The 18,116-nt window shown below is 46.9% G+C and overlaps 1 protein-coding gene and 1 non-coding gene across 4 annotated transcripts in view; one reads left to right on the top strand and one right to left on the bottom strand.

The window, feature by feature from the left end:
* LOC127033608 (zinc finger protein 420-like) overlaps positions 1-18,116 on the top strand; it is a 512,279-nt gene that overhangs the window by 365,231 nt on the left and 128,932 nt on the right. For all 3 annotated transcript variants that reach the window (XR_007769138.1, XR_007769137.1, XR_007769139.1), the window contains one exon: positions 1,874-2,559. The gene's annotated coding sequence lies outside the window, so the exon portion shown is untranslated. The remainder of the gene's footprint in view (positions 1-1,873; positions 2,560-18,116) is intronic.
* On the bottom strand, positions 17,019-17,092 carry TRNAT-UGU (transfer RNA threonine (anticodon UGU)). The gene has a single exon. It is a non-coding gene; the product is annotated as a tRNA-Thr (tRNA).

Genomic DNA, 18,116 nt, shown 5'->3' with positions numbered 1-18,116 from the left:
TTATATGAAATCAACTGAACTCCTTTGTTTTCTTTCATCTGAACAGGGTTTCCAGTTTCCAAACCTCATGTAATCTCCCAGCTGGAACACGGGGAAGTGCCATGGGTCCCAGACCTCCAGGGTTCAGAGGAAACAGAGATCCTGAGAGTTCCCTGCACAGGTGAGGAAAGATTAAACCAACTCAGAATCTCTAAGTGCCTGAAGGAAACATCTGGGATGCCCTACAATGCCCTTGGAAGGCTTCTCAGTTTGTTATTGTCCCTAGCAGGGGTTGTATCCTCAGGGTAAGTATAGCTCATGGCTTCCTGTAGACCCTAGCAGACACCAGGCAGTGACTTCCTCCCTTCCCCCTGTGAGTTTGGATGGGATGTGAGGGCCGAATTGATCTCCTCCTCTCTCCTGTTTAGGGGAAGAGTTTGGAGGAGTTCAGTTCCTGTTTTTATTTGACCTCTCTCAAGCACTTGTTTTAGTTTGGCCTTCCCCTCTCTATCTCTGTTTGAGGTTTCTGTCTCTTATCGCAGCAGGTGATGCAATGGTATGTGAGAAAGAGGAGCAGAATTCTCAGCAGGAAAATGTTGACCAAGCGGCTAAACACAGAGAATTATTGCAAAGATCGAAAAGAAATGTGTCCAGGAGTCATGAGCAAGGAAAATGCTGTGAGATTCAGCACAGACCAGAAAGAGAGCAAGGAAACCATCCAGGGGAGAAAATGGGTAAATTTATTTCCTGTCGGGGAACTCAGAAGAGCGTCAAGGAAACCACAACACAGCAGGAAATCCTCATGGGAAAGAGGAAAAATACATGCACTGAGTGTGGAAAAACCTTCACTTGCAGCTCAGCCCTTTCTGTTTATCAGAGAATCCACACAGGGGAGAGGCCCTATGAATGCCCTGACTGTGGGAAAAGCTTCACTCACAGCTCACACCTTCTTACCCATCTCAGAATCCACACAGGGGAGAGGCCCTATAAATGCAGTGATTGTGGGAAAAAATTCCTTCACCGGCAGCAGCTTATTAACCACCAGAGAATCCATACAGGAGAGAGGCCCTATGTATGCAGTGAGTGTGGGAAAACCTTCAATGAAAGCTCAAACCTTCTTACCCATCTCAGAATCCACTGAAGGAAGAGGCCCTATAAATGCAGTGATTGTGAGAAAAAATTCCTTCACTGCCAGCAGCTTATTAGCCATCAGAGAATCCACACAGGTAGGAGACCCAATGGAAGCAGTGTGGGAAAACCTTGTCTTGCCACTCAATCCATGTGGGCCATCAGAGAATCTGCAAGGGGGATCAACACCGTAAAACCCTCTAGGGCTATCAATACTTTAATACTTTCCTGATTCCCACATAGTAACTTTTAAACGCTGTTTGTAGCACCAGTTTCCCTCAGCTTGTCCAGATGAGTCAGTGGCCCATTTTTGCATTTTGCAGTTTGACCTCTTTGAGGTGGACTCCTTTGTCCTTTCTATCATCTCCATTCTCCCATGAGTAATTCGAGTGTGCCCTTCCTAGCAGGAACCAGGGAGCATCACATTTATACCATTCCTCCTATTGCTAAGTTATTGTTAGAGTCACCAGTGATACAGATTGTATCATTGCCAGTTGTTCTCATGTTGTGCTGAAGAGCAGTTATAATGGGAACTTTTCATATTACATGTAAATGAAGAGGAGCAGGGGCAGGAAAAAAGTGTCATTTCAGCCTCTGTGATACTGGAAGGAGATGTAAAAAGCGACAGAGTCCTGTGGCACCTTATAGACTAAAATATGTATTGGAGCATAAGCAATATACAAAAACCTGTAGAAGAACACTTCAATCTCCCTGGACGCACAATAGCAGACTTAAAAGCAGCCATCCTGCAGCAAAAAAACCTCAGGGCCAGACTTCAAAGAGAAACTGCTGAGCTTCAGTTCATTTGCAAATTTGACACCATCAGCTCAGGATTAAACAGAGACTGTGAATGGCTAGCCAACTGCAGAAGCAGTTTCTCCTCCCTTGGTGTTCACACCTCAACTGGTAGAGGAGGGCTCCATCCTCCCTGATTTAACTAACCTTGTTCTCTAGCCTGATTCTTGCTTACATATTTATACTTGCCTCTGGAAATTTCCACTACATGCATCTGACGAAGTGGGGATTCACTCATGAAAGCTTATGCTCCAATATGTCTGTTAGTCTGCAAGGTGTCATAGGACTCTTTGTCACGTTTCACAGATCCAGATTAACACAGCTACCCCTCTGCTACTTGGAAGGAGATGGGGTGACCCAGAGATTCCCTCCTTCCTCATCATGGCAGAACTGTTACCTTTTGTCTGAGCCAAGCAGGGTTTATCGTCATCACATTCTACCCCTCCGCTTCTCAAAGTGTCATGTGATGAAGTGTTCTCAGTTGTCTGAGCTTGGAGATGATGCTCTGACTTATTTAATCCTATAGCAGAGTTGCTATGACTGGAGATGAAAGTATCAAAGACCGAGAAGGGGAATTCAAATGGATCCTAAATGCAGTGTGATCATTTCGAGTTTAAATCTCAGGTTCCATCTATTGGTCAAGCCAATTCTGGCAAGGTGGCTGCTTTTTCCTCCATTATGGGAATGCTAGGATACTAAACATGTTGTAAATAACATAACTGACTATTGAGACAGTGCTCAATGAAATATGTCTGAATGGATAGGAGAAGAATGTGATGGGAGAATCTCTTGTCCTGATTCTAAATAATTAGATGTAACCTGCTCTGGAATTTCAATATACACTTTCATTGTCATGTATTCTATCTCTCTGTGATCTGGGTTTCTATCTTTCTTGATCGCTGTGTGGTCACACAATTAGATATTAGTTCAGCTCAGATTTATTGGAGAATTTCAGACAAATGACCATTTGCTAAAGTCATCATTTCTCACTTCAGCTTTGCTTTTTCCCCATCCTTCCATGATGATATGGAGAAAGTTCAAGTGCAGTTCTGTCAGTAGTAGAGGACTCTCCAATTTACTGGCCATGCTAACAAAGGCACAGCAGTGATTTTAAATCTCCACTTGGAAATGGTGAACAACAGCAGACCCCCGACTAACCGAAGGAAGTGCATATGACCACAGTGTAGTTCAATTGTTTAGATCAATATTTTCTCAGATGGTTATGTTGGCAGGAGAAGCTCTCCTGCTGATGTAGCGCTATCTACACAGGGGATTAGAGATGTGTAACTACGTTGCTCAGCTGTGTTGATTTTTCACACCCCTGAGCAATAATTATACCGATAAATGTCTTTAGTGTAGACCAGGCAGTTTTCTCTTGTGTTTTCTGCATTTGTATCACTTCTCCCCTACTTTCCACTACTTTGAAAGATTTAAAGTGTGAAAAGAGAGGTATTTTTCCTCATAATGCTAACATTCCCACATAGGAGACCCCTTCCACCAACATGCATGGCAGAAGAACCAGAGGTATATGAACTCACAGAAGTGTTGGGACAAAGCACAACTTGAGCCAAGGTTCAGTTGTTGGCAATGGGCATTAAAAGAAAACTTACGTATGTGACCAGAATTTGTGATCTTTGAATATATTAGCGTTACTAGTGAAAATGAAACAATAGGGGATGTTATTGGTTAAAGAGTAAGAGACTAATTGTTTGATCTGAATTATTCTGAAAAACTGAAAGCTGTCTTGTTTTCTTTTTTTAGTTGTACAGGAAATGATGGTTAATCTTCAAAAGTTAATTTGATTTAATTTACCCCCTGTAGTGTAAGGAGTTCTGATAGAAAACCTCACTCCAAAGGTTGGGGTGGGAGAATAGGTGTTAGAGTGTATAAGAGAATATTGGGTCTGTATAGATTTTATTTATTTGTATTTCAAATAGAGCATATTTTGCTTAGCTTCAAAGTCAATTTCTATTGAAAGGAAAACTGCTCGAGGAGACAAGTTGTATAAGTTTTTACTCACTTACACTGTAAGCGTCCCTGACTTCCCCACTTCTCTTATTTGCAAAGGAAAGGCCTGACATCTGTCATAGGATGTGTCCAGCAGGTAGGAAGGCTGCAGTTGTCAACCATCAATACCAAGGGAAAGGCTGAAGTCCATTGCCTTTCATATCTAAAAGCCATCTAGAGGCTAGTTACACTGAAAAGCTATGTTGACGTGGCCATATCTCAGGGGCGTGAAAAATCCACTCCACTGAGAGAAGTGGTTAATGTGACCTAAGCCCCAGTGTAGACAGGGTTATGTTTTCAGAAGAATATTTCCAGTGTTTGAAGGGTAGGCACAATCTTAGACAGACTGATCCCCTCTGGGAAGCGAGTCATGACATCAATTCCAATTTTGACCCATCTCCCTATATGTGAGAAAGTTGCTAGTATGGAGGGCTGAGCCAGTTGTCCGATCACCTGGTTCAACTGAGGGAAAAGCTTTAATTACCCATAGTCCAAAAACTGAGAGAAATGTTGAGTTCCAACCATTGTCATTTTAGTATTTTATTGTTCCTTTCTCTATTTTTTGTATTGGTCTTTCTGTTCTATCAGAGTGTGACTGTATAGCTCAGTGCATGTGTGATAAATGCTCTTTGGTGCCAATTGGCAGAGAGGGCAAAGTAATTCACAAGAAACTCCTGCCTCAGACCTGACAAACTCACACCTAATGCTCTGATTTTTATGATATTTATCCAGAAACCATAGCAGTGAGATATCTACTGGAAGCTTGTAGATTATTGTTACCCCTGATCACTGGAAGAGGTGTGTCTGAGTCCTATTGAAGGAGTCATGTAAATATATGGAAAATTATTCCCATATGGTATTGTCATGAAAGTGAGTCCAAAGTTCTTGTTGGGAATGGCCCGTTCAAGTGGGAGGGAATTGTCACCTGTCCATTGCTAGCCAGTTATGAGATGTGTTGCTGCATTGTCAACCTTTGCACCAGCCCAGAAAAGCCAATGGAATCATAGACTATTAGGGTTGGAAGGGACCTCAGGACGTCATCTAGTCCAACCCCCTGCTCCAAGCAGGACCAATCCCCAGATTTTTACCCCAGTTCCCTTAATGGCCCCCTCAGGGATTGAACTCACAACCGTGGGTTTAGTAGGCCAATGCTCAAACCCCTGAGCTATCCCTCCCCCCAGATAGATGGAAAACTATCAAAGACAAATTATAGACATCGAAACGCTGTGGAAGTGTAAATGACAATATGACAATGAGGAAATGGTCCTTTCTGTGAATATACACAAAAGACTGATTCATTTTATAACAGGGTGGAGCGAAACACTCTGGGTCCATTCACCAAGGAGATCACTAATGACCAGTGGTGCTTGAAGAAAGGCAGGCCCCTGGCTCCTAGGGACTAGCAATCACTGCAATAGACTGTCACCTCAGACTTCAGTCTACTTAGGTAGGAAAGGTAACTATTAAAAAGTGTAGGTTGCATTTTGTGATTTTGTTTTGTTGGTAACAGTTGGTTTCCATCATTCACATTTGTTTGTTTATATCTTTATTCCTTGTTAAAGAAATTTCCCTTTGTTCAATAACTGTGTTCAAGTGCTATGTGTGATCCAGTAGCAGTGGGCTACTGTAAAACTGGTAACCTGAGATGTACCATTGCTTTGGGCAGAGAGGATCTGGGATTTTTCTGAGCCCTGGTCTACTCTAGGGGAGGGAATCAGTCTAAGTTACGCAACTTCAGCTACATGAATAAGGTAGCTGGAGTCGATGTACTTAGATCGACTTACCGTGGTGTCTTCATCACGGTGAGTCGACTGCTGCAGCTCCCCAGTAGACTCTGCCTGTGCCTCTCACCGAGCTGGAGTACATAGGTCGACAGAAGAGTACTCGAGGATCGATTTATTACATCATCACTAGACGTGATATATCGACCCCCTCCTGGATCGATCGCTGCCCACCGATTCTGCGGAGAGTATAGACATATCCTGAGTATCTGGTGATTGGAGCTGGACCCCAGAGGGGGAACGTTGAAGGAACTCGGAGGTTAAGGTGCCTTTATTGTCAACTGTCAAGGTTGCTGTAGCTCAGAGGAGGGTGCTTGACTGCCTGACAGGCTGGTGAGTTTGGTCATTAACATCCAGCTGCCAGATGCAAAAGTCCTTCTTCCTCATGGCAGGTGGTCACAAGGAGACTCACAGCCCTCAGCACCCTGAGAAGGGTCACAATGTGTATATTTGTTGATCCACACAGGGAAAGCTCCCTATAGCTTAAAACTCTGCCCTATGATATCATGGAACATGTGCTCTTCGCTCTGTGAAAGCACATAAAGAATCCAAGCGCTGGAGGGTAGGGTTTGGGTCCAGAGGTACCTAGACAAATTGGAGGATTGGGTCAAAAGAAATCTGATGAGGTTCAACAAGGACAAGTGCAGATTCCTACACTTAGGATGGAAGAGTCCCATGCCCCGCTACAGGCTGGGGGCAGACTGGCTAAGTGGCAATTCTGCAGAAAACGACGTGGGGATTACAGTGGACAAGAAGCTGGGTATGAGTCAATAATGTGCCCTTGTTGCCAGGAAGGTTAACAGCATATTGGGCAGCATTAGTAGGAATGTTGGCAGCATCTCAAGGGAAGTGATTATTCCCTTCTATTTGGCACTGATATGGCCACATCTGGAGTACTGCATCCAGTTTTGGGCCCCCTGCTCCAGAAAGGATGTGGACAAATTGGAGAGTGTTCAGCGGAGGGCAACAAAAATTATTAGGAGAGCTAGGCATATGATTTATGGAGAGAAGGTGAGGGAACTGGAGTTATTTAGTCTGCAGAAGAGAAGAGTGAGGGGGTATTTGATAGCAGCCTTCAACTACCTGAAGGGAGGTTCCAAAGAGCATGGAGCTCGGCTGATCTCACTGGTGGCAGATGACAGAACAAGGAGCAATGGTCTCAAGTTGCAGTGGGTGAGGTCGAGGTTGAATATTAGGAAAAACTTTTTCACTAGGAGGGTGGTGAAGCACTGGAATGGATTCCCTAGGGAGGTGGTACAATCGCCATCCTTAGAGATTTGTAAGGCCCGGCTTGACAGAGGGGGCTGCCTTCCTGTGCCAAACAGTCATTAGAAGGAGGCAGACAAAGGCCTTTAAGATGAGGTGTCCATCACTGTCAAAATATCATCTCCCTCCTTCAGGTCACTGGCAGCCTGAATTTCTTCCTTATCCTACCAGAATCTTGTCTGGACTCAGCACTATCCAGCCCCTCTGTATGTAGTGGGCAAAACCCACAAACCTTGTCTTTAAAACAAGCTGTCCCCTTCCTAGGAAAGATTTTTCTATGATTGAAGTTGAGCTTCAGTTCCCCTTTTGTAGGAGCAAGTTGAGTGCGGGGCCAGCTCCCAATGAGATCTGTTTTCACCTTTGTCCCCTAACTCTGCTCCCAGCTGTCAGGCAGCTTCCAGCCCATCCACCGTGCTTACTAGCTCTATGGTCATGTGTAACCCCCTTTGCCAATACACGTAGCCTGCGGGAAAGCTGCTCCTGTCAGCTGTGTTGGTGGTACATTGGTGAGCATAGCTGCCTTCGAAACAGTTGACCTGGCTTCAATTCCCAGCCAATGCAATAATGGCTTTTCTCTTTTGTTACTTCCTTGTCTAGAAGTGGTTTAATTTCAGTCACATTGTGTTACAATCACATAATCAATAGAATGAAACCATAAATGTGTCAAAGCCCAGCAGGTCACACAGGAGGGAGGAATACAAGGGGCTGGAATGTGTCATCTGAGAAGACAGAACACTTGGAAACCTGCATCTCCCATCCCCTGGCCTTCCGTGTTATGATTCCAGCTGTGTGCGATGTTTGTATCATATTCCTGCATGATGGGGAAATAAAGTTTTGAGTCAGTTTTTGCTCCTACAGATTCCTTTGCTGTTACAATTATATTGATATGAACAAAAGGGAAGCAAAAAACCAACAAAAAAACCCCACCAAAATTGCAATACAGTTAGGGAAAGAGAAGATCAGGGGTAAGCGAAACATTTCAAAATAAAAATTAATACTAAAATGGGAGGTGGGGGAGAGAGATCATGTATGTGGAGATCCCCTTGATATTTGAAACCTACAACTACCCAGCTTTCTGAACACCTTTGATGAGCAAGATCGAGTTGGGACATCTTCAGTCATTTATTGTCTCTCTGTGTTCTCTGTCTCTTTCTTCTCCCCACATTATTCTTCCCCAATGTCTCTGCCTTTTTCCTCTTGCTCCCTCTCCCCCTGCCCGTTCCCAGGAACTCTCAGTCTACAGCATTTAGGAAAAGCCAGTTTCATAAATTCTTAGACTATAGGACTGGAAGGGACCTCGAGAGGTCATCGAAACCAGTCCCCTGCCCTCATGGCAGGACCAAATACTGTCTAGACCATCCCTGATAGATAGTTAAATATTTTACTGGCTGCAGCCACAAAGCGAGAAAACTTACACTTCTGGTTCAGAGTCAGTGCACACACATAAGAATCAATGGGCTTTTAATTCCTTAGGTTCTGTCACCATATGCTGCTTCCATTTCATTTCAATCTTTTCCCAAGATTTCTCATTGTGCACAGCAACATTACACCCTTGGGAGAGAGTGGAGCAGAGGCTGCATTAATTTAACCTGCAAAAACCAAAGAAATAGAAATTTAGATTAGATTAGAATAAAAATGTACTCTCTAGGTTCGTCCAGCCCAGGGGTTGGCAATCTTTCAGAAGTGGTGTGCCAAGTCTTCATTTATTCACTCTAACGTAAGGTTTTGTGTGCCGGTAATACATTTTAATGTTTTTTTGGAAGTCTACAAGTCTGTATATTATATAACTAAACTAGTGTATTGTAAAATAAACATAGTTTTCAAAATGTTTAAGAAGCTTCATTTAAAATTAAATTAAAATATTGATCTTATGCCGCTGGCCCGCTCAGTCTGCTTTTGGTCTGGGGTTCTGTTCATCTAGGCTGGCAGTGGGCTGAGTGGGACCTGCGGCCAGGACCCCAGCTGGGAAGGGTCTGTCAGCCAGAACCCCAGACTGGCAGCGGGCTGTGCAGGGCTGGCAGCCAGGACCCCAGACTCAGCCCACTGACGCTCAGGGGTTCCATCCGCTGGCTCCTGCCAGCCGGGATCCCAACTGCCAGACCCGCTCAGCCCGCTACCAGTCTGGGGTCCCGGCCCTGCCCAAATACAGTGGGTACCTACTTTCTCCCTGGTTCTGGCCCATTCTCTTCCTCTCTCTGCACTGAGCTGAGGGTGGGAGTGGACCGAGCACAGGGCTGGGGTGAAGGGTCTGGCCAGGAGCTAGAATGAGGGAGGGGGCTCAGGGTTGGGGCGAGAGGTTTGGGCGTGGGGGCACTTACCTGGGGAGCTCCCATTTGGTGTCAGGGGTGCAGGTGGGAGTGTGTGCGGAAGGGTGCAGGAGCTCCCATTTGGTGCTCAGGGTGGGGGTGGGGGTTCATGGGATGTGGGGAGGCTGAGGATGTGGGGGGTGCAAAAGTTAGGGCTGGGCGCATGTGAGGGGGTGCAGGTGTCAGAGTAGGGGGGCTGGGTACCTGTGGGGATGCCAGAGTCAGGGCTGGAGTCGTGGAGGGGTGAAGGAGTCAACAGAGGGCTGAGTGGTACAGGGCTCAGGGCAGGGGCCTGGGTGGGGTGTGGGGGTGCAAGGTTCAGGGCAGGGGTGTGGGGGGGATCAGGGCTCTGGGCAGAGGGCTGGGTGACTGCCCCACCCAGAACCCCAATGCCCCCCCTCCTTGTTCCGACTACCCCTTCCTGGGACCCCACTCCCTATCTAAGCCTCCCTGTCCCGTGTCCCCTGACTGCCCCCCTAGGGCCCTACCCCCTACCTGTCTCCTGACTGCCCCAACCTTTATCCACACCCCCTCACCAAGACAGAACCTCCTGGACACCCATGCTTATCTAACCACTCCCCTCCCCTTGACAGGACCCCCAGAACTCTGGACCCATACACCCCCCCCCGCTCTCTGCCTGCCACAACCACTCTCCACACCCCTACCTCCTGACAGCCCCCGCAGAACTCCTGACTCATCCAACCCCCTGGCTCCTTGTTCCCTGACCCCCCCCAGAGACCTCTAACTGTGCCCCCAGGACCTTCCTTGCTCCCTGTTCCCTGACTGCCCTGTCTCCTATCCACCTGCCACCCCCTAACAGACCCCAGGACTCCCATGCCCCCTCCACTCCCCCTGCTCCCTGACTGCTCCCTCCAGAGACCCACACCCCAACTACCCCCCCAGTATCCCACCCCCCAAGCCAACCCATCCTGCTCCCTGTCCTCTGCCCCCCGCTTACTCCAATCCCCCCCAACCCCGGGCCCCTTACCATGAGGCTTCCCACTCATTTGGACCCCTGCCACCATTCATGCAGCCCTGCCCCTCAGAATGCTGCTTGCAAGGCGGCAGGGATCCAGGGGAAGATAAGGGAGAAGCCAGCGGGTTGCTGCGCTGGCAGGATTTTTAATGGCACACTGGAGTCCCAGCAGGCCCCAGCGTGCCATTAAAAATTGGCTCGCGTGCCATCTTGGCACGCATGCCATAGGTTGCCGACCCCTGCTCCAGCCCAACCTTCTGCTGATGCACCACAATGCACGGCTATGAAGGGTTTGAAGCTTTCTTTACTTAAGTTCCAGAACATTGAGGGATTTCAGCTCCCCTTTGTCCAGAGGGAACCTTCACCCCACTAACAACCAGGTTCTTGTCCATGGGATCACTGTAGGGGACTGGGTCCCTGTTTATCTATTCTCGCTATCTAGGACAAGTCAGGGCACCTCTACAGAAATCCATGGCACACCCACATCTTGAATACTGCGTGCAGATGTGGTCACCCCACCTGATAAAAGATATATTGTAATTGGAAAAGGTTCACAAAAGGGCAACAAAAATATTAGGGGAATGGAGCAGCTTTCATATGAAGCGTGATTAATAAGACTGAGACTTTTCAGCTTGAAAAGAGATGATAGAAGTCTATAAAACAATGGGTTGGAGAAAGTAAAAAAGGAAGTGTTATTTACTCCTCTAGACACAAGAACTAGGGGTCACCAAATGAAATTAAGAGGCAGCAGGTTTAAACCAAACAAAAGAAAATATTTCTTCACATAACAACCTGTGAAATTCTGGGGCACCTAAGATGGGCCACTGTAAGAAGACAGGCTACTAGCTAGATGGACTTTTGATCTGACCCAGTGTGGCCATTCTTATGTTGTGTACTTATGAACTGGGGTGTATGAGCACCCAGGGCCCTCTGTGGAGCTGCCCTTCTCCTTCTATGCTCTCATGTTTCATTGACTCCAGCCTTTTTTTCTATTCATCATCAGCATCATTGTAAACAAGCTGCCTTCACCTCCTGTCCCCTTCAAGAACCAGTGTCCCCTGTCTTGTGTAAATCACTGACCTCTTTCCTCTCTCAGCACTGACTGCTCCTCCATGTCCTTGTCCCTCCCTATGTGCTGATGGGACCCTTCTCTCCAGTCCTTCCTCATCAAGCAGCTCAGTGGATGGGAATCTTAGAGTCACCAAGGTGCTTTAGGAGCAGAAACCCCCACAGAGCTTCCATGCAATTGGCACTTTGCCCTCACTGCTCAGGACTGAAACTTGTGCAGGGAGACTGGCTGGGCATGAGCAAAGCAGCAGGGGTGAAAGGCAAATGTGGGGAGTGAACTCAGGGCCTGATATATGCAAAGCAGGCACCGTACCACTGAGCCACATCCCCAAACAGATCTTCTTTGCTGACTGTTACACTCAGAGCTGCCTCTTTCCAATGCATCCAGTGGCTTATACACTTCATGGGAAACCCTTTCCCCCCAATCATGCTCTCGTGCAAGTTGCTGGTTCTTAGGGGTCACTTTGCAGCAGGGCCAGATGTGTGGGGCAGAGAGTGTGTGCGCCCTGGACTCAATGTTAGCTTAAAAAAAAGGCAAGAGAAAACTGCTGGCTGGGAGCTAAATATGCTGGACAATGGGTTGGGATTCTTTTACGCTCAGATTTGTTATGGAGCTGGTGGTCTCCCAAATGATGGTCTGTTCCTTCCTTCAAAATGCCAGCTAAGCCTCTCCTTTTGAATTTAAAGCTCCATGAAAGGAAAAAAATAACGAGGAAGAAATCATAAAAGCTATGGATGTATTTGAGAAAGGACTTGGAGCAATAAGAGACCAAGCAGTACTGTTTCTGTCTGGTTTTGAACCAGGAACCTTTTGCATGTAAAGTAAATGTGATAACCACTATGCTACAGAAACCAGCTACTGTGAAAGTTGGAGCCCTTTTCTAAGGCTTTCTCAGTAGCTGCTACACCAGCAGATTTCCCTTTGAAGATCAGGGAAACAAAGGTCATCAAGAACGTATGTTTTTTGGATGAGCCAAGAAAAGGGAGTAGCATTGTGCCCCTCAGGTAGGCCTGTTCATTTCCAGGTCAGAAAGCAAAACTCTTCTGCAAGAATATCCAAAAAAAATATTGTTTCACTTCACTTCACTTCACTTCAGAAGTACAGTTTTGTGGCAATTAAATGATGACTCTAAAGTTTCATAAAAGCAAAGAAAGCTAAACACAATAGTGTGGGAAATATGGATGTATCTGAGAAAATGGCTTGGAATGAAGAAAGACAAAAATTGATCTGTCGAGAGAAGAGGTCCTGTTTCCCCCTGGTTTGGAGCTTCTCTCACAACTACTGGAATAGAAAAGCTAAGCAAATGGGGTTCTGTTGTTCCAAAGGAGACTGAAATGAGGCCATTTTCTCCAGATAGAATTAAATGGTAATGTCAGAAGTGGGATTTGAAACCACATCTCTATGCAGAGACCAGAACACCCAAGAGATAGGAAAAAAGAGTCTTAAAACTAGCACTTTAGACCAGTCCACCAGCTTAATGCTACAAAGAACATGACTTATCAGCTCTAGTTTTCATTAATATTTGATGAATTCTTTAGGAAGGTCGAGATGGCACATCTCTTTCAACTTCTAGAGACCTTCCACAGCACAGCTGATTTTTAGACACAATCACCTGGACCTAAAGTTACAAGTTTACTGGAGCTCCATGAGTTCTACGGTGTTATAATCTCCCTGCTCGCATTTTAAGTGAACAAAATATGGGTGCTAGCATTCTGAGACAGTAATGGTGAACCTCAAGATCCTGCCCTGTGGGTCAGACAGTTAAGCAACCAGCACCCACAACCTCTGCCATGATAGCATCCCATCTGTCAACAACTCACTGCTCAATAGCTCTGGTGTGAAATCCTCATTTCTTTGTTGTTCTGTCACTGTAGTCCCCACTTTCCTGTTGCTTGTCTGTATAATCTCTGTCTGCTCTGTGATTGTTTCTATCTGCTGTATAATTAATTTGATGGGTGTAAACCAATTACGGTGGTGGGGTAAAATTGGTTAGATAATCATGTTACACTATGTTAGGATTGGTTAGTTACATTTCAGTAAAATGATTAGCTCAGGTATAGCTAAGCAGAACTCCAGTTTTACTATATAGATTGCAGTCAATCAGAAAGTAAAGGGGGGAATGGGATGGGAGTAGGGGAACTGGAATTATGTTTTGCTAAGAGGGGAATAGGAACAAGGACACAGACAAGCCTCTGTGGTGTCAGAGCTGGGAAGGGGGATACAGAGGAAGGAAATTGAAATCATTGCTTGCTGGACGTGTACCCCAATAAACATTGAACTATTTGCACCTTTGAACTTCAGGTATTGCTGCTCTGTGGTCATGCAAGAAGGGCCAGGGAATGGGAGGGGATGGAATTAACCCTTTAACTAGTACGTTTTTCAGGGTATAAAAAACCCCAGGGCCAGTATAATTAAGCTGACCTAAGCCATGGTTAGATAGTGCTAAATGAAAGGAAAGATTGTTCTGTCAATGTAACTATTACAGGGATGGAAAACCCCTCCCCTCACTGTAGCAACTGTCTACTCCACAGTGCTACAGCAGAATTTTAAGTGTAGACAGCCTCAGAATGAGATGAGATCTGGCTCTATGGATGCTCAGACACTAAGAAACCATCAATGACAATACACTAATGCTGCTGGAGTTGGCAACATTTGAACCTGTGGGGGGAAACCTCAATGGATTTCTAGTCCATTGCCTTAATCACTTGGCCACAACTACTTGAAGTACGGCAGTTTCCCTACACAATGTTTCTGTTCTCACAGACTTGTCACTTCAAATTGCTCAGACCAGCTCCCCCAGCACACTCACGGCTGTGCATTAGTGTAAATGTGTCCATGGTGAACAGCAAAAGTTCCTGCCCATTTCTCTTCCAGCTGGAGCATGATTAGAGTGTGTTTGTGGCTAACAACATTGCTATAGATTGTTGTTCATTCCCCACACTGACAATTCAGACGGTCCCTTTCCTAGTCAAATCTCTACCATATCATTCCAATAGCTGGGGGCAGGATTTCTACGGGGCACTGAAATGTTTCATGGGATTGGTGTGTGAGCTCAGCCTTGCATTCCATCTCTGATATTTCATGGACTGACAACAGCAGCAGAAAGAAAGAGCCGAGCCAATATCTCCCTGGCAGGGATGCAGGTGGCCACGTCCCCCCTGTCTGACCATTGCCATTGCAGGAGAGAAGGGTTCACTGGAATTGAATGCCCTGGCTCAGACAAGAGACACGGGGAGGTTTTGCTGTTCGTGGATCTGTGCAAAGGAAATTGTGTCTCTGTGAAATTGAGGCGGGAAATGAAACGTCCACATGGTGGCCCAGTGCCTTAAGGAATGTGGGCAATCGCTTCTGGCTGAGAAATGATTTAACAGGAATTTGTATTAATGTATTTCCCTGGTTAAAAGCTATGGCTGTAAGGCAGCCACTGTTGTTAGTACTGAATCTGCATGGAGGCACCCGAGTGCAGTGGTGAGCTGGAGCCGGTTCCCATAAGCTCCCAAAAACCGGTTGCTAAAATTAGACCTCCATGGAGAACCGGTTGTTAAAGGGCCAGGAGGTGGACAAAGAACTCCAGTCCGTGGGCCGGATCATCCTGTTGCTCCCAGGATTCCCAGCTGGGGAGGCTGAGGCTTCCCGGGCCTTTCCCTGGCTTCCCCCCAGCTGCAGCGTGGCCAGCTGCCGGCACCAGCAGGGCAGTTCAGCTGAGCTCGAGAGTCGTCCTGCTGCCGCTTTTTGAGACGCCCGGCAAGGTGTGTGTGGGGTCCTTCTGCAAGCTCCACAGCTGGTCAGAGGGGACGGGAGGGGGCAAGTGGGGCAATTGGCCCAGGCCCTGCAGGGGCCCCTGGCCACACAAGGATGTCTCTCCCGGGCCTCCCCTGCTTCCCCCACCCCAAAGAGCTGCAGCATGGCCAGCAGCTGGGCAGCTCAGCTAAGCTCCTGAGTTGTCCTGCTGCTTTGAGCTGCCGGCAAGGTAAGGGGGGAGGGGGCTGCAAGATCTAGGGTTGCCGGGGGATAAGTGGGGCAATTTGCTCCAGGCCCTGCAAGGGCTCCTAGCCCCACGGGTATATCTCCCCTCCCCCAACCCCTCCTCCACTCCCCCCCCTTAAATCAGAACTTTTTATAGGGAACCAGTTGTTAAGATTTGGCAGCTAATCACTGCCCGAGTGGGTGTCAAGTCCATTGCCTTAACCAGGGGTAGTCGATTATTTTATCAAGATCCAAATTTCTTGGTCAAGGTCTAGTCAATGTCTAGATGCCAGAGAAAATAATACACTGATGATAAGAAGAAGAATATAAAAAGGTTTTGCAGTCACTATGGACATAACTATGATGATTGTTTTGTGTTTCATTCTTTATATTTGACACCACCACCACCTTTCCCTTTAGTCTTGTAGTTTACCAAGGGTAAAACTAAACATCTCTTCAGATCCAAGGGAGTGTTTGTGTTCAGTCCCGTTAGCTACACAGGGGTTTGATGTAGCTGCTTTCAATCCTCCGGCTCTGCCAGGATAAGTAATATTTCAGGGTGTCACTGAACTGAAGGAGAGAGATCATTTTTTCACAGATGATGCCTCCTCTTAAAGGTGTTTGTCTGGCTGGCAGCCCTGGTTCCCAGGTCTCTCCTGAGGGAAGAAAGTTTCTGTGCAAAATACTGAAACTTTTAACAGAGAGGAGGGAAAGGCGATGGCCACATGGTGGGGCCAGTGTGTATGACAACATGGTTCTTTTATGTGGGATGACTCTGAACATTGACTGATCTCCACTCCCTTGGATTTGGAGAGATGTTTAGTTGTGCACTTAGGAACCTGTAAGGCTGAAGCAATTTTATGGATGGTGACACTACAATTGAAGGGTTTTTTAATGTAGAAATTGTTAAAAACACTAAGCTTAAACTGGAACTGCCTGTTATTAAAGGCTGGTTTCCCCACGTCAGTTCCAAAAGCTCTGCTAGAAACACCCTGGGTTCTCTCCTGCCTCGATGGGAACTAGAGGGAATCATCCCCTGCTGCTCTTGGCTCCAGGCTGATTTTTCTGGGGAGGGGACATGGAATTGATTTGTTCGCTGTTGAGAAGGGAGCCGGGCCAGTTCTCAGGGAACTAGAACTCCCAGCATCTTCCCAGCCCAACACAGGCTGCTGCCCTGTCCCAGGCTGTTCTCCTGGGGCCCCTGCATGTTTGACTCTAAAGCAGGCTGTGAGCACCAGCTGAGGCAGAGGACAGCCTGGGCCGGGCAGATCGAAGGAGTCTAACAAGCAAAAAATGTAAAATGGCAGTGGGGTATTACCTTGGACTTGACGGCATTTCTCCATTGGTCTGCCTGCTTTGGGGTAGGGACAATAACATGTCCTGCTGCATTCGTTATTTCAAAAGGCAATTCAGGATTTTCATTCTCACACACGATGCACAAAGCAGGACTCAACCTTTGGCGTAAACTAAACAAGCTGCTCACAGATTCTGGCAGCCACAATGAGCATTTAGGTGAGAGCTCAGACCTGCCCCTATCCCAGAGGGAGAGTGTCATCTGTGTGGGGACTGGACCACTGACCTACCTGCTCCTAATTCCCAAACTTTCAGTAACTGTATTATCAGTGCCTGTGAGTGTTATTTAAACCATAAGAATAACCACACTGGGCTAGACCAAAGCCCCATCTAGCTCTGAATCCTGTCTTCTGACAGTAGTCAAAAACAGGTGCCCCAACAACCAGTTAACAAGGCACCACTGGGAGTTGAACCCAGGATCTCCGGTTTACAAAACCAATGCCTTGGCCAGCTAAGCCATGGTGCCTGTGGATAGCTAAAACCCACTGTCTGCCCACACTTGACTCCCTTCCATCGTCACCGGGACCTGACAAGCTTTGTTTGTGTTTGGATTCTGCAAAGCAGAGGAGCAGGTGATGTTGTCCTTACAAGTTGTGTGTGAGTGAATCTTTGGCCAGGTCTGTACTACAGAGTTGTTTCAGCAGAATTATATTGCTCAGTGTAAAAAACACACAAGGCTACCTCGGTCAGCAGCTTGTGGCTGGTGCACAAACTGCAATGCCATGTCTGGCGACAAAACTGCCCTGTTTTGCTGACAAAATAAAAACAACTCTGATGAGAGGTCTAGAGATTTTTGCAGCAAACTTAAAGTGACAGAGTAGACGCTGCTGTTCATTTTATCACCATAACTGGCCTCCTCCAGTATCCCACAATGCCTGCCATGAACTCGCCTGCCCTGCATTCCTGCTACAGAGCCATGAGCCCCTCCCCTTTCATTGCTCTGGGAAGTTCTGACAGCTGAGCCTGCTGCTTTGCTCTGGCAGCCAGTAGCAAATCACTGCCGTGAAATGCTGCTTTCTCCCGCACTGCAAACACAGAGCAGACGGCAGGAACTTCCTCACAGTGTGAGGGTGCCACCGGCATCCGAACTGTGACACGCCCAGGACATCCCTTCCCTCGAGGAGGCTCTTACCTTCTAAACAGGGATGGCTGTTTTCTAGTAAAATCAGGAAAAGGGAAGGAGAAAACTCAAAAGGTGTTCCTCCTGGCGCTCACATACGTGAACCTAAATACTCTCTCAGTCCTCAAAGAGAGACCTGGAGAAGGAGACTTGCTGAAGCAAAGCCACAGGCATCTCTGAGGTTTCCCTGGCCCCTTGCTCCTGTCCTGCCTGGCTGATGTCAGCATCTCTCTGTGAGGTCTCCACCTCCCCACCACCTTTGACCAATAGTCTGAGGTCCTGCAAAAGGCCTTTGTGATGTCACTGCCACACCCCTCCCTTGCTGTGCTAATGTCCTGCCCCTGGCCAGGCACTTTGGAGGTTTGAGCTA

The sequence above is a fragment of the Gopherus flavomarginatus genome, chromosome 13 (genome assembly GCF_025201925.1).
Source record: "Gopherus flavomarginatus isolate rGopFla2 chromosome 13, rGopFla2.mat.asm, whole genome shotgun sequence".
Lineage (NCBI taxonomy): Eukaryota > Metazoa > Chordata > Testudines > Testudinidae > Gopherus > Gopherus flavomarginatus.
The sequence above is the reverse complement of the archived record's forward strand: the minus strand, read 5'-3'. Positions and strand labels throughout refer to the sequence as shown.